This window comes from Chinchilla lanigera, unplaced genomic scaffold (genome assembly GCF_000276665.1).
Source record: "Chinchilla lanigera isolate Chin_1 unplaced genomic scaffold, ChiLan1.0 scaffold00021, whole genome shotgun sequence".
NCBI lineage: Eukaryota > Metazoa > Chordata > Mammalia > Rodentia > Chinchillidae > Chinchilla > Chinchilla lanigera.
In genome coordinates, this window is record NW_004955422.1 from 19,700,755 (window position 1) to 19,714,275 (window position 13,521).

At 51.1% G+C, this 13,521-nt stretch overlaps 1 protein-coding gene across 1 annotated transcript in view; it reads left to right on the forward strand.

Moving 5' to 3' along the window:
* Positions 1 to 13,406: 13,406 nt before the first annotated feature.
* Ltbp3 (latent transforming growth factor beta binding protein 3) overlaps positions 13,407 to 13,521 on the forward strand; it is a gene marked incomplete in the record, with an annotated part of 16,184 nt that continues 16,069 nt past the window's right edge. Inside the window, 1 exon segment of the mRNA XM_005384491.2 lies at positions 13,407 to 13,521.

Consider the following 13,521-nt stretch of genomic DNA (forward strand, 5'->3'; position numbering starts at 1 on the left):
CCATCTGATATGCAGCATGGCCCTTCATACTGAGAGTCCAGGAGAACACACCGGACTTTGTTTCTCCCCTGGGCAAAGGTGATGCTTATACTTTCAGGCTACAGTGCTGATCTTTCAGGCTAGTCAGCCAACTCTGGCCACACCACGTGGTCTTGTGATGATTCTGCGTCATGTTTGTAGCTGTCTGGACCATCTGAATTCTAGCAATGGAGCATCTTGTACCCTGAAAGCCACTCAACAATGGGCTGACATCAAGGGGTTCAGAGAACCATGCTATTAACATCCACAGGCTATGGTACTGTTGAGCCCTGAAACAGCCTCCTCAGAAATCAATTCAAGCTGGGAGTGGTGGTACACGCCTGTGATCCCAGCATGCAGGAAGCTGAGGCAGGAGGATTGTTGTGAGTTTGAGGCCAGCCTTGCTACAAAGTGAGCTCAAGGCCAGCCTGAACCACACAGTGAGACCTTGTGTCAAAAAGAAAAAAAGGGGCTGGGGATTTAGCTCAGCGGCACAGCGCCTGCCTGGCAAGTGCAAGGTTGTGAGTTTGATTCCCGGTGCCGGGGAGGGAGTGGTATTCAACTCAGGTGGGCTTCTGGCCCCTCAAGGTGGTGCATACCTGTAATCCCAGCATTCTGGGAGGCTGAGGCAAGGAGACTGCAACATTGAGCCCAGGCTATGCAACTTAGTGAGTCTCTTGTTTCAAAATCAAATAAGTTTAAGATAGGCCTTGCTCAGTGTGAAGGCCCTGGTTTCAATCCCCAATACTGAAAGAAGGGAAAAAATGACTTCTTCAGGAAGGAACTCAAGAGGGTTTCTGGCTCCATCTGATTCACACACCTTAGTGAGACAGCCCAGTCACTGACTTCTGTGTCCCCAGGAGAGGACATCTCTTAGCAACACCTTTCATAATGATCAGAATGAAAGGGGTGAAAGTTTATCTACAGCAATTTTGAAAATTCCAGGTTCCATGCTCACCATTCCTGGACAAGTTATCTCTTACTTATCCCTAATTGCAATTCAGGACCAGCCTGGTTCGGGACTCTCAGGTGGCAGCACAGGGGTCCAGGTCACCAAAACTCTCTTGCTGGGCTGAAAATAACTGCAGAGCTTGGAGGTGCACACCTCTCCTGAGTCCTCAACAGGGGCACACGTGCAAAGCAGGCGAATGTGAGTTTGATGGAAACACCTGGCCTGCCGTGTGATCCCAGGTTAAAGGGCCGCCTGATAGGGTGATTTCCCAGGTGACTGGGAAAAGCTGAAGATCCATCTACTGGGATGGAGCACATCACTTTTGTGACAGCTGAGGGAGGGCAGTGACCTTGCCCACCAGGAAGGAAAACCTCAGCTCTTGGGGGATAAGGCAGAAGGGGGACATTAACACTCTCTGTTCCTCCCGAGAGCCTTCCTCCCTAAGGAACACACCCTTCCTCCCTCTCTCAGATGGTTCTTTTTTTTTTTTTTTTTTGAGACCAGGTCTCACTCTGCAGTTCAGGCTGTTTTTGAACTCACTTTGTGGCCAGGCTGGCCTCAAGCTTGCAGTGATCCTCCTGCCTCAGCCTCCCGATTGCTGGGATTACAGGCCTATGCCAGCACACTCAGAGTCCAGAAGGTTTTCAGTGCCTTAATTTTTCTTTTTCATTTACTTATATATTTGGTGGTATGGGGCATTGAACCCAGGGCCTTCACACTGAGGTACATTCCCAGCCTTTTTAAAAAAATTTTTTTGTCTTTTTGAGACAGGGTCTCCCTATGCAGTTCAGGCTGGCCTTGAGCTCACTTTGTAGCCCAGGCTGGTCTCAAACTTGCAACAATCCTCCTGCCTCAGCCTCCCGAGTGCTGGGATTACAGGTGTGTGCCATCATGTCCACATAGCCCTTTAATTTTTTTTTTTTTTTAAATTTTAAGACAGAGCTTAGCTAAATTGCTAAATTGCCCAGGTTGGCTAGAACTTGTAATGCTCTTGCTTCAACTTTTCCTGGTGTCCTTCTTGTCATTGAGACAAAACACCCAACACCCACAAGCTAAAAGAAAGGTTTGGCAAGACATAGTAATGCATGCCTGTAATCCTAGCACTTGGGAGGCTGAGGCAGAAAGATCACCACAAATTTGAGGCTATATGATGAATTCAAGGCTATCCTGAACTACATAGCAAAACCCTGGAAAGAAGGGGAGAGGGAGCGGGAGAGGGAGGGAAGCAGGGGAAGAGAAAAGACAGGGAGTGGGGAGGGGAGGGGAGGGAGAGGGACAGGATTATTTCAGCTCACAATTTCAGTCTATAGTCAGCTGGCTCCAAGGCAGGACAGCATGGCTGAGGCCCATCACAGAAGAGAAACAGTTCATAGCAAGGCAGGCAGAAAAAAGCATCAAGAAGCAACAGGGGGCTGGGGATTTAGCTCAGCGGCAAAGCGCCTGCCTGGCAAGCGCAAGGTCATGAGTTCGGTTCCCGGTATCGGAGAAAAACCAAAAAAAAACCAAACAAACAAACAAAAAAAGAAGCAGCAGGCATTGAGCAGCCTCCCTTTCCCTTTTATTCCATCCAGGCTAAAAGGTTTTCAGGGGGTGCCGCCCACACCCAGGATGGGGCTTCCATCATCCACACCCAGGACTATGATAAACCAATTAGTGGACTAATCCCAGTATCACATGCTGTTTTTTGTTTGTTTGTTTTCAAACATGGTCTCGTTATGTAGTGCAGACTGGCCTTAAACTCACTATGTAGCCCAGGCTGGCCTCAAATTTGAGGTGATCCACCTGCCTCAAACTCAGAGTATGGGGATTACATGTATGCCCAACCATGGCCGGCCAGTACCAAACACTCTTAATCCTAGTGTCACACACCCTAGATCCAGCTACCTCTGAAAAGCCCCACTTATGAGTGCATGAGGCTTGGGGGGGCATCTAGGTACAAGCCATGTCAGTTGGGAGTACAGGCAAGTGCCTTGAAGTTAACTCAATGCCAGGTTTGCCGTTCTCCATTAGAAGGCTCTGTTTGATGGCCCTTCCACTTGGTCTTCTCCAGAGATGGGAAACCTCAGGAGTGACCTCAGCTCTTGTACGGCCTCCATATACACCAACATCTCCAGACGCTGTCCCATCCCACTCCTTTAGCCCTCAGTCATTCCATAGGGTGACAAATGACATCCCAGAGTCATGTGCAAATAAGACATTTCCTGATGCCCTGTCAGTCCTTCTCAGAACAAGGACTACACTCATTCCAACTGAGCTGTGAGGAGGCCACGTTGGGGAAACTATCACTTTGTCCACCCAACTGACGCAGATCCCACTGGCTTGGGGGAGCCCCATGTTTCTTCTGAAGCATCATATGCTCCCTGACACTGTCCTACTTCTGTGAAAGTCACACATTTACTTGTCTTTCTCCTGAAAACACAGTGACTTAGAATCTGTCCCTGGCTTTCTTTTTTTTTTTGTCTTTTTGAGACAGGGTCTTGCTATGCAGTTCAGGCTGGCCTTGAGCTCACTTTGTAGACCAGGCTGGTCTCAAACTCACAACAATCCTCCTGCCTCAGCCTCCTGAGTACTGGGATTACAGGTGTGCACCACCAGACTGGGTGCCCAAATTCTTTAGATTGTCCTCAGCAGATGTTATCTTATCTTCGAAATGCTGTGGTTAAGAGCTTTCCCTGTGCAGCCAGGAAGCATGCAGCCTTCCTCACACTTTTTTGTTCCTGAAGCTAGTCACCAGCCTCAGAGCCATGGGCATAGTAAAATATTATTTCATATCCCCTGGTCCCCAACACTATCCTATTAAAAACCATGGGAACCATTCTTCCAATGTGTTCCAGGATCTGGTAATTTACAAGTCATGCCTACTTCCCCAGCCTGCTTTGCCATGCCCTAATTTCCTATGTATTGTGGACCAGGGGATGTGAAATAATATTTTACTCTGCTAGGGATCAGGCTACGTGGGGCCCTATGGCCTGAGGCCCGTGTAACTTGCTTTAGGGACAGGATAGTTTGCAAATAGCTGCACGTGTCTCCGACTTTATTGGGAAAGCTCATATTCACAGCCTCCTGAGGCAAGATAATATCTGCTGAAGGCAGTATACAAAATGCAGGCATCCAGGTATGGGGAAGGAACTTAACTTTTTCCCTTTCAAATGTTAAACTTCATCCCTGTTGTATTATCCCACTGTTTTGTGTGTGTGTGTGTGTGTGTGTGTGTGTGTGTGTTTCAGACAGGGTCTCTCTATGAAGTTCAGGCTGGCCTTGAGCTCACTTTGTAGCCCAGGCTGGTCTCAGCTCGCAAGGATATTGCTGCCTCAGCCTCCCGAGTTCTGGGATTATAGGCATGCGCCATCACACCTGGCTTTTTTTTTTGTATCAGGAATCAAACTCAGGGGGCTGGGGATTTAGCTCAGCGGCACAGCGCCTGCCTGGCAAGTGCAAGGTTGTGAATTCAATCGCCGGTAGGGGTGGGGTGGGGCGGGGAGCCTCTTAAACCAGGCATGGTGGCGCATGCCTGTAATCCCAGCACTGGGGAGGCTGAGGCAGGAGGATCATGCAAGTTCGAGGCCAGCCTGGGCTACAAAGTGAGCTCAAGGCCAGCCTGAACCGCATAGCAAGACCCCGTCTCAAAAAGACAAAAAAAAAAGAAAAAGCCTCTTAGCCTGTTTGAGACACCTTCTCTGTTCTGCTAGCACAGAAAGGTCCCTGTCAGGTTTAGCAATAAACCTGCTTGCGGGGCTCGGGGTTTAGCTCAGCGGCGCAGTACTTGCCTGTCAAGTACAAGGTCAAGAGTTCCATTCCCGGTACCGGAAAAAAAATAAAACAAAACAAAAATAAATAAACCTGCTTGGACTGTTGAGTTTGTGTCCTTCTTGCCTGTTCAGTGATGGTGTTTTCACACACTGCTTGGTTAAAGGTCCCCCTGGACTGGCTTGTCTGGTGGGGTAATATCACATGGCCAAGGTATGATTCTGAATAGCAGACATTGCATCCTTGTGTCTTCACTTCGAAAGGTTCACTTTGATGTGACTGATCTGATATTTCTGGGAAACAAGAAAGGGCCAGATGATACCATGATAAAAATAATCATACTTTTTTTGTTTGTTTGTTTTGTTTTTGTCATTTTGGAGACAGGGTCTTGCTATGCAGTTCAGGCTGGCCTTGAGCTCACTTTGTAGCCCAGGCTGGACTCGAACTCACAACGATCCTCCTGCCTCAGCCTCTGGAGTGCTGTGATTGCAGGCGTGCACCACCATACACAGCTCTTTTTTTTTTTTTTTTTGTCATTTTGGATAAAATAATCATACCTAACTTTTTTGGGGGTGTGTGTTTTTAGGGGGCCAGACACTGAGCTAAGAGCTTTTCAGGGAGTATCTCTTTTAATCCGTAATACAACACTGTGATAGGGGGTTTGGTTGGTTTCTTCAGGGACAAGCTCTCCATACGTAGCCCAGGCTGGGCTCAAAATCAAGATTCTTTTGCTTCAGCCTCCTGTGCTGAAATTACAGGCATTTACCACAGTACCTGGGTATGAATTAGGTTTTATCATCCTTCCAGTTTTCAGTTGAGGAAGCTGAAACTTGGAGGAGATAAGAGATATATCCATGGTCACCCAGCTGGGATGTCACAGGGCGGCAGCTCCCGGATGGAGCCCGGGCAATCAGTGTTCCTGTAGCACCTGAGTTCTCAACAGTGGCCTCTTCCTGAATGTCAAAGGTGGTAAGAGTAATGGGGCAGAAGAGCCTCCTTGCTCTATCAAGCATAAGGAGGGGCTGGTGCAGCCCAGATAGTGCAGCACTTGCCTGGCATACGTGAGGCCTGGGGTTCAGTCTGCAGTACTGCAAAAAGAAAAAGGACTCATGTCAATTGTGAGGATAGGTTCATCTCATTCTCCAATCCCACCTCAGTGTTCGTCATCTGGGTACCCACAGTGAGGTGTGCATCCGAGGGACTCAGGAGCAGCCTCTTTCAGTACAGTACCCTTGGACCCGGGATATAGCTCAGTGACACAAGTGCCTGCTTGACAAGCGCAAGGTCCTGAGTTTGATTCCCGGTACAAAACAAACAAACCAGCTAGGCAGACCACGTGGTGGTGCATGCCTGTAATCCTAGCACTCAGGAGGCTGCGGCAGGAGGACTGTCATGAGTTCGAGGCCAGCCTGGGCTACAAAGTGAGCTCAAGGCCAGCCTGAACTGCATACCAGACCCTGTCTCAAAAAGACAACAAAACAAAACAAAGAAACAGTACAGTGCCCTTGGGAAAAGACGCCTCCTCCAAGCCTCTGTAACTCCATCATTTTCTTGAGAGTGGCCAAGCAGCCGCTTCCCTGCTCTATTGTTACCCTCACTCCCAGAACCATTTCTTTCCTCAGCATCTAGAAGCTTCCTGGAGATGTTCAGAACTCAGAAAGATGCCATAGGGAGGGAGCAGGAAGCCTGGCACACAGCTGCCATCTCTGAATGGCAGCCCCTCCCGCCCCAGCCATGCTGGCCTCCAGGTCCAGACAACAAGGAAAGCATCCCACAGATGTCTGCCGAGGGCTTCCTGTATGCCGGTGTCAGTTACCAGAGGCTTCATTAGTATCAGTTCACTGTTTCCTGTTGGAAAATGGGGAAGCAGACAGAAAAAGCAACCAATTTTCATGTAGCCAGTACATGATGCAGTCAGGAGAATCAAGGCTAGAATATGGTCACTGTATTGTATGTCTTCTGAGACTTACTTTCATTATTCAGGCATCTCTGTCCAGCTGTGCTTTTTTTTTTTTTTCTTTGTCTTTTTGTGACAAGGTCTCACTGTGCAGTTCAGGCTGGTCTTGAGCTCACTTTGTAGCCCAGGCTAGTCTAGAACTTGCAACGATCCTCCTGCCTCAGCCTCCTCTGTGCTGGGATTACAGGCATGTGTCCCCATGCCTGGCTGTTGTTTTTTGTTTTTTTTTTTTTTTGGTACTGGAAATTGAACTCAGGACCTTGCGCTTGCCAGGCAGGCGCTTGTGCCGCTGAGCTATATCTCCAGCCCCTGCTTTTTTCTTTTTTTTAAGACAGGGTCTGGCTATATTTATTGTTCAGGCTGGCTCTGAACTCACCATGTAGCCCAGTCTGCCTGCAACCGTGGCCATCTGCCTGCCTCAGCCTCCGAATGCTGAGATTGCATGCATATGCCACTATGCCCATCCAGTTATGCTTTAATAGGGCATCAGGAGCCTGCTCCATTAAGGGTTTGAATTCTGCCTCTGCCATTGCCAGGGTGTGTAACATTGGCTAAGTCCCTTCCCTTCTCTGGGCCTCATAAACCCAAGAGCAGTGTTACTATTCCCTGGCTTGGGTCCCACAGTTCCTTCTTGTCTCATTTATAGGATGTACTCGGGGTCTCATCCACCTACCTTTGGGACATTTCGAGGACCTCCTGCCACCCCATTCTTCTCCCCAGGAACCTTGTGTAGATTTTGAATCAGGAGGCTTAGGTTCAACCCCTGCACTTAACTCATCAGGTGACCCGAGTCAACTTGTTTCATCTTTTGGGGCCTTGGTTTCCCCTCTGCAGTGTCGCTGGGAGGATGGAATGACAACAGTGTAAAGTTTGTGGTAGAGCCAGGCACGGTGGCACACGCCTATAATCCTAGCACTGGGGAGGCTGAAGCAGGAGGAACGTTGCGAGTTCCAGGCCAGTCTGGGCTACAAAGTGAGTTCAAAACTAGCCTGAACTGCATAGCGAGACTCTGTCTCAAAAAGACCAAAAAAAAAACAACAACAACAACAAAAAAACCAGTTTGTGGTAAACCAACAAACTGCAGCACCTACTATGTGCGTGGCCTTGTGCTGGGACCTGGAGACAAGGCTGTGCCTTCCAGGGCAGGTGATAAGGTAGACAATAGATGACTAAATACAAATTTAACTAGGCACAGTGGTCACATCTGTAATCCTAGCACTCTGGGAGGCTGAGGCAGGAAGACTGTAAGTTTGAGGCCAGCCTCAAACAAATCCTTAAGGAAGACTGTTTGGGGTTTTGATGAGAAATGGAGGAAACAAACAAATGATGTTGCCAGAGGCTGGAAAGAGACAAGACCAGGAACTCTGGACACAAAGGCTCAAGACAGCACCCAGGCAAATGAACGAGCTCAACCTGTCAGGTAAGGAGGCCTGGCAGATGTGGATGAACAAAGGGAAGCCATTGGGGACATTTTATTTTATTTTATTTTATTTGGTTTTTTTTCCGGTACCGGGAATTGAACTCACGACCTTGTGCTTGCTAGGCAGGCGCTGTGCCACTGAGCTAAATCCCCAGCCCCCATTGGGGACATTTTAGACAGGAGAGTGGTATGCTTGAAACTGTCTTTTGCTTTTTGTAGGGTTTTTGGCAGTACTGGGGCTTGAACACAGGACCTCAAAATGAGCTACATTCCCCATCCTCCTTTTAAAAAGTTTCTGTTTTGAGACAGGGTCTCACTGTTTTAGGCAGCTAAATTAGATAGAAATCAATATATAGTCAGAGAGGAACCAGGCTCTCAAGGAAGTCAGTGAACATAAAGATATCAGAATGATGGCTGGAGGGGCTGGAGATATAGCTCTGTGGCATAAGCACCTGCCTGGCAAGCACAAGGTCATGAGTTCAATCTCCGGTTCTGCAAAAAAAAAAAAAATTATGGCTGGAGGTGCATCTGAAGAAGGGACATCCTCAAGAGACTGTACTGTAATTAGGAACACCCAGTGCACTAAGTCCAGACATGCATCAGACACCCAGGTGGTGACCAGAACACCTGGACCCATCCCTTCGCAAAAATGTTCCTGTTATAGAAGTCATAGGGAAGCAAGGTGAGTGATGTCAGCCTTGCTACTTGCCGGCTTCTCTACCAGATCAGTATCAGCTAACCAAAAAAAAAAAAAATCAGCTAACCAGCTATACTTGTCATCCTATAGGTTCGTTATGTTTTGACCCATGCTGTACCTACATTGTGACTTTTTTTTATTTGTTTGTTTTGAGACAGGGTCTTGCTATGTAGCCCAGGCTGGCCTGGAACTCCCAGCGATCCTCCTACTTCAGCCTCCCTAGTGCTGAGTGCTGGGATTACAGGTGTGTGCCACAACACCTGGCTACATTGTGACTTTGCTGTATAAATTATCTCTGACAAAGGGCCTCAGTGGCAACTCACTCAGGACCACTCCTGTCTCTTAGGAGCTATTCCTATTCTCCAATAAATCTTTCTCACTCTGAACCTCATTTGTCCTTTGGAATTCATTCTTTGATTTCAGGGGACACAAGCATGGCCCATGTGACATCAAGCAAGTTGGGAGTTATACTTCTCCTGCATCATCATTAAATTGCCCAGGATGAGACAAAAAAAAAAAAAAGCCAGGTGTGGTGGCATACACCTGTAATCCCCAGCACTCAGGAGCTGAAGCAGGAGGATCATTGTGAGTTTGAGACCAGCTTGGGCCACAAAGTGAGCTCAAGGGCAGCCTGAACTGCATAGTGAAGTGAGACCCCATCTCAAAAAGACAAAAAAAGTTGCCCAGGCTGGCCTTGAATTTGTAACCCTCCTGCCTCAGCCTCTCAGGTACCCAGGTTACATGCCTCTGCCACCATGCCTGGCTTTTTTTTTTTCTTTCTCTCTCTCTCTCTCTCTCTCTCTTGTTCCCCAGTGCTGGGAATTGAACCCAGGGCCTCATGCTGAATACACACTCTACAGTATACAATATACTACACAATATACAAAATACAGTATACTCCACATGCTGAATATACACTCTACCACTGAGCTATATATCTAGTCACCCTGAATAATAATAATAATGCTATTTTGGGGATTGAACCCAGGGCCTCACATATGCGAGGCAAGTGCTCTACCACTGGGCTATATCCTCAGCCCTGGAACTATGATTAATTATTTATTTTTGCAGGACTAGAAATTGAAAACCCAGGTCCTTCACACTGAGCTACAGTCTTGGTCCTTTTTAAATTTTGAGACGGGTCTTGCTAAATTATTAAGTTGCCCAGGCTGGACTTGAATTTGTAATCTTCCTACTTCAGGCTCTTAAAATGCTGCTGTTACAGGTGGACACCTCTAAACCCAACCCAGTTTGGTTTTCTGCTCTGTTTTGTTTTTAACTACTGCGACTGAACCTAGGGCCCTCACACTGCACTATGTCCTCAGCTCCTTTTCTCATTTCTTATTCCGAGATAGGGTCTTGCTAAATCACTAACTTGCCCACTCAGCTCCTAGAGTGCTAGGATTACAGAATTATGTCTTAGAAAGTGACTGACACCAAGTGGAGCAGGTAGTGCAGGAGGCAGGGGAGCCCCGGGCAGCCCTGTTGGTGGCCTTTGTGATCTGGAACAACCACGAAGATCATGCTCTCTTTCTGCACATTTGAAGGTCTGCACATTTGGGACGCAGGCGAAACAGCAGCTTCAAGGAAGACGAAGGGTGCTGTGTGGTGAGGAGGCTAGGAAAGCAGCAGGCAAGGACACATGTATTGGGATGCCTGTTTCCCCTGCAGTCCACTCTGCCCTTTCCACCTCCCTGTTGCTTGCTAGGAGGCTGCAGTCCATGTGCTGCAGTCCCAGGCCTGACTGGAGTCCTGGGGGCCTGAGGAGAGTAGGGTAATATTTATTCCCTGCAGGCCTTGGGGACAGGTGTCTGCTGAAGCCATCCCGTTAGGTTATGTATGAAGGTAATGGGGTGCCAGCTCTTTCTAGTCCCTTAGGTGGGGCTAAGGGCTCACCCTATTGCCAGCCATGGCTCCTCCCATCTGTCTGTCTTTCTACTCAGCTCCCTTGCACAGCATGGGGCGCCTGGTGCTTCCTGCTGAGGCCCTGTGAGCTTTCCAGTTGGATGATGACAACAGGCAAGTCCAAGCATCACTGCCTGCTGTGCTGTGCTGAGTGCCTTCTCCCCAGCCCCGGGGAAGCTGCCTGCCCATCCTGCTCTCTGCGGCCCACATGATGCTGGCCACACCCTCCTTCCAGGCACTCTTGCCTCTTCCCGCTCCAGCTCTCGGTTCCCTCCTGGCTCCCTGCTAAGCGCCTCTGGGTCTCTGGGCTGATTCCACCTCCTTTCTGGGACCTGGCAATGGTGATCTGCTCCTTTCCCACTGGGCCCTTGTCTCTCTGTAGCTAAATCGTCCTCCCCACCATGGAAATGCCTGATGTGCCGAGGACTGAGCCTAAGTCCCCAGGCCACGCGTCCTGTCTAACATGGGCTCAGGCAGCCAGGCTTGGATGATGCACTGCACCTCAGACACAGCAGGTCCAGCAGAGTGCTGAGAACGCTTCCCTGTGCTTCCTTCTCCTCCTCTCTCTTTCCTCTTCCCGCCTACCCAGAGGCGCCAGCCAGACACCTGGGAGCCATCAGAGCCACAGGCCTTGCCTCTCCTCCTAGGTTCACGCAGTCTGTAGATTCCAGCTCCTTGCTATCCAAGCAGAGTCATCTCTCCGGGAAGGCAGCAGTACTCCTCTCACCCTCACACTGTCCCTTGGCAATGAAAATGAAACCCAATGGCTTTGCCCTGACCTACCCCGCCTACCTACGCTGCTCTCCCCTCCTCACCTGGTTGCTCCACCAGCTTGCCCTGAGGCCCAGCAGAACCAAATTTTCATCTCCCTTCACCCCCGCTGCACACTCCTTGGCAAACACCCTCTTGTTTCCTCAGTTTCCCCAGCTCCAACAGGCTTTCCCTAGCATCATCCTCCAGCCTCTGCTGGAAAAGTCCCTTTGTCAGAGGGATTTTCTAGATCTCCAGGTCTCATGCCTGCTCTTGCTCTTCTTGGTCACAGCACTGACCTCTGCAGTAACCACCCTTATGTTTGAAGTGATCAGTCACATGTCTGCCCCGTCCCCTGTCGTGAATGACATTTCACAAGAGAGAAAACTGAGGCTTAGAGAAATTGAGCCTCCAAGCCAGGATTATTATATGAGCTGTGTTCCAAGGTGAGCTCTAGGCAGGGGAGGGTTCAGATGACTGTGAGGGGGGAAAAGTGAATATAAAACGCTCAGCGCTGTGCCTGGCAGGTGCTAAGCATTCAGTATTCTTCCCTGCCTCAGAGTGTGACCAGAGCCAAGGGAGGGGGCACCCCGAGCAAGCCATCCAGCATTCCAGCAGTGGGGAATTCGCTGTCCCCTCCCAGCTCTGCAACACTAAACTCTACTAAACGTGTCCGGCACTGCTGCTGAGCAATTCAAGTCTCAGTCCACCCTCATGGTAAAAAGCACAAGTTCCTTGGACAGGTGTGCCTGAAGAAAAACCCCAACCCCTCTCCTCATCGGCCGGCCAGCCTTGGTGCCCTCCCAAGGAGGTTTTGGCGCCACCCTGACTTGGCATCCTCCTGATCCTGGCCACCCCTCCCCCTGCTGAGCTCTGAGTCAGACACTGGAGCCTGGGGTCTCACTTATGGCCTAGGTCTCAGAACACCGCAGCTTCCCTTCCAGATCAGTGGGCAGAGCTGGCTCCTCTCTAGATGGGGTCAAACTCAAGACCCCTCCCCAGCCCCTGCCAACCCTGCTCTGGGGCCCTGCTGTGCCCCTCCCCAGCCCCCTGGGCCCTTAAGCAATGTCCCCCTCCTCGCGGCTGTCAGCCTGGGAAGGGGGCCAGGCCCTGAGCTCAGACCTTGGCGATTCCGGAGTGTCTGAGGCCCAGAGCCAGTCCAGCCAGCCCAGCCAGACGAGGGGAAGGAGGGCGGAGTGGCAAGATGGGCACCAGGAAGCCCTCTAAAGGGGGGTTGACAGGGGAGTTGGATTTCCAATTCTGTTTTTTTCTGCTCCCCTTCTGCACCCCACAGGCTCCCCCCACCCCCAGACATCACTGTGCCTTCCAAGGGTGCCCTTCCTGGGGTCCTTTCCTCAGAGGGGAGAACTAAGAACTGACTTTGGGGCTGTGAGACCCCCACATACGCAAGGGAGACGGGTAAAGAGCTGAGGGGCCTGGGTTCCCGTCCTCCCACCGAATCAGTGTGACCCCGGCAGGGCCCACCTTCCTCCCCGGCCCCGGGTTCCCGCTTAGACGGGGCGGGGCGGGAGGTTTAGCGCAGGCCGCGGCCCCGCCCGGAGGAATCTGGCCTCCCGGCCCGCGGGTCCCAGGTGAGGGCTCGCTGGAAAGGGCCCAGCGGGGTCCCGCGGGGCGGGCATCTGGGGTGGGCAGCGCCCCCACCTCAGCCCTCCCGCCCGTCCGCACACCCTCGCTCCTGCGGGCGGCCGCGGCGACGCTTTACACTGAAAAAAACTGTCTCCCTGGCCTGGGGCCAGCGTCCCAGCCCCCCTCGCCGCCGCCGCGCCGCGCTCTAGCCAGGGAAAACAACTGCTCACTTCTCCCTGCGTCCTCCCGCGCTCCTGCTTCCCGGCGGCCGCGGGAGAGCAGCCGGCCAGGGGGCGCGCAGCGGGCCGGCCGCCCGGCCTTCCCCGCGCTCGCTCCTCCTCTCCGCCTCCACTGGCTCCGGCCTCCTCGGCCCGGCCTCAGTCCGGGGCCTGGCGGAGTTTCTCCGGGCCGGGAAGTTTCTGGGCTGCCCGCGGTCCAGCCTCCATCGCCGACCTCGCGCTGCGCCCCCGCGCGCGCCTGCCGCCCCC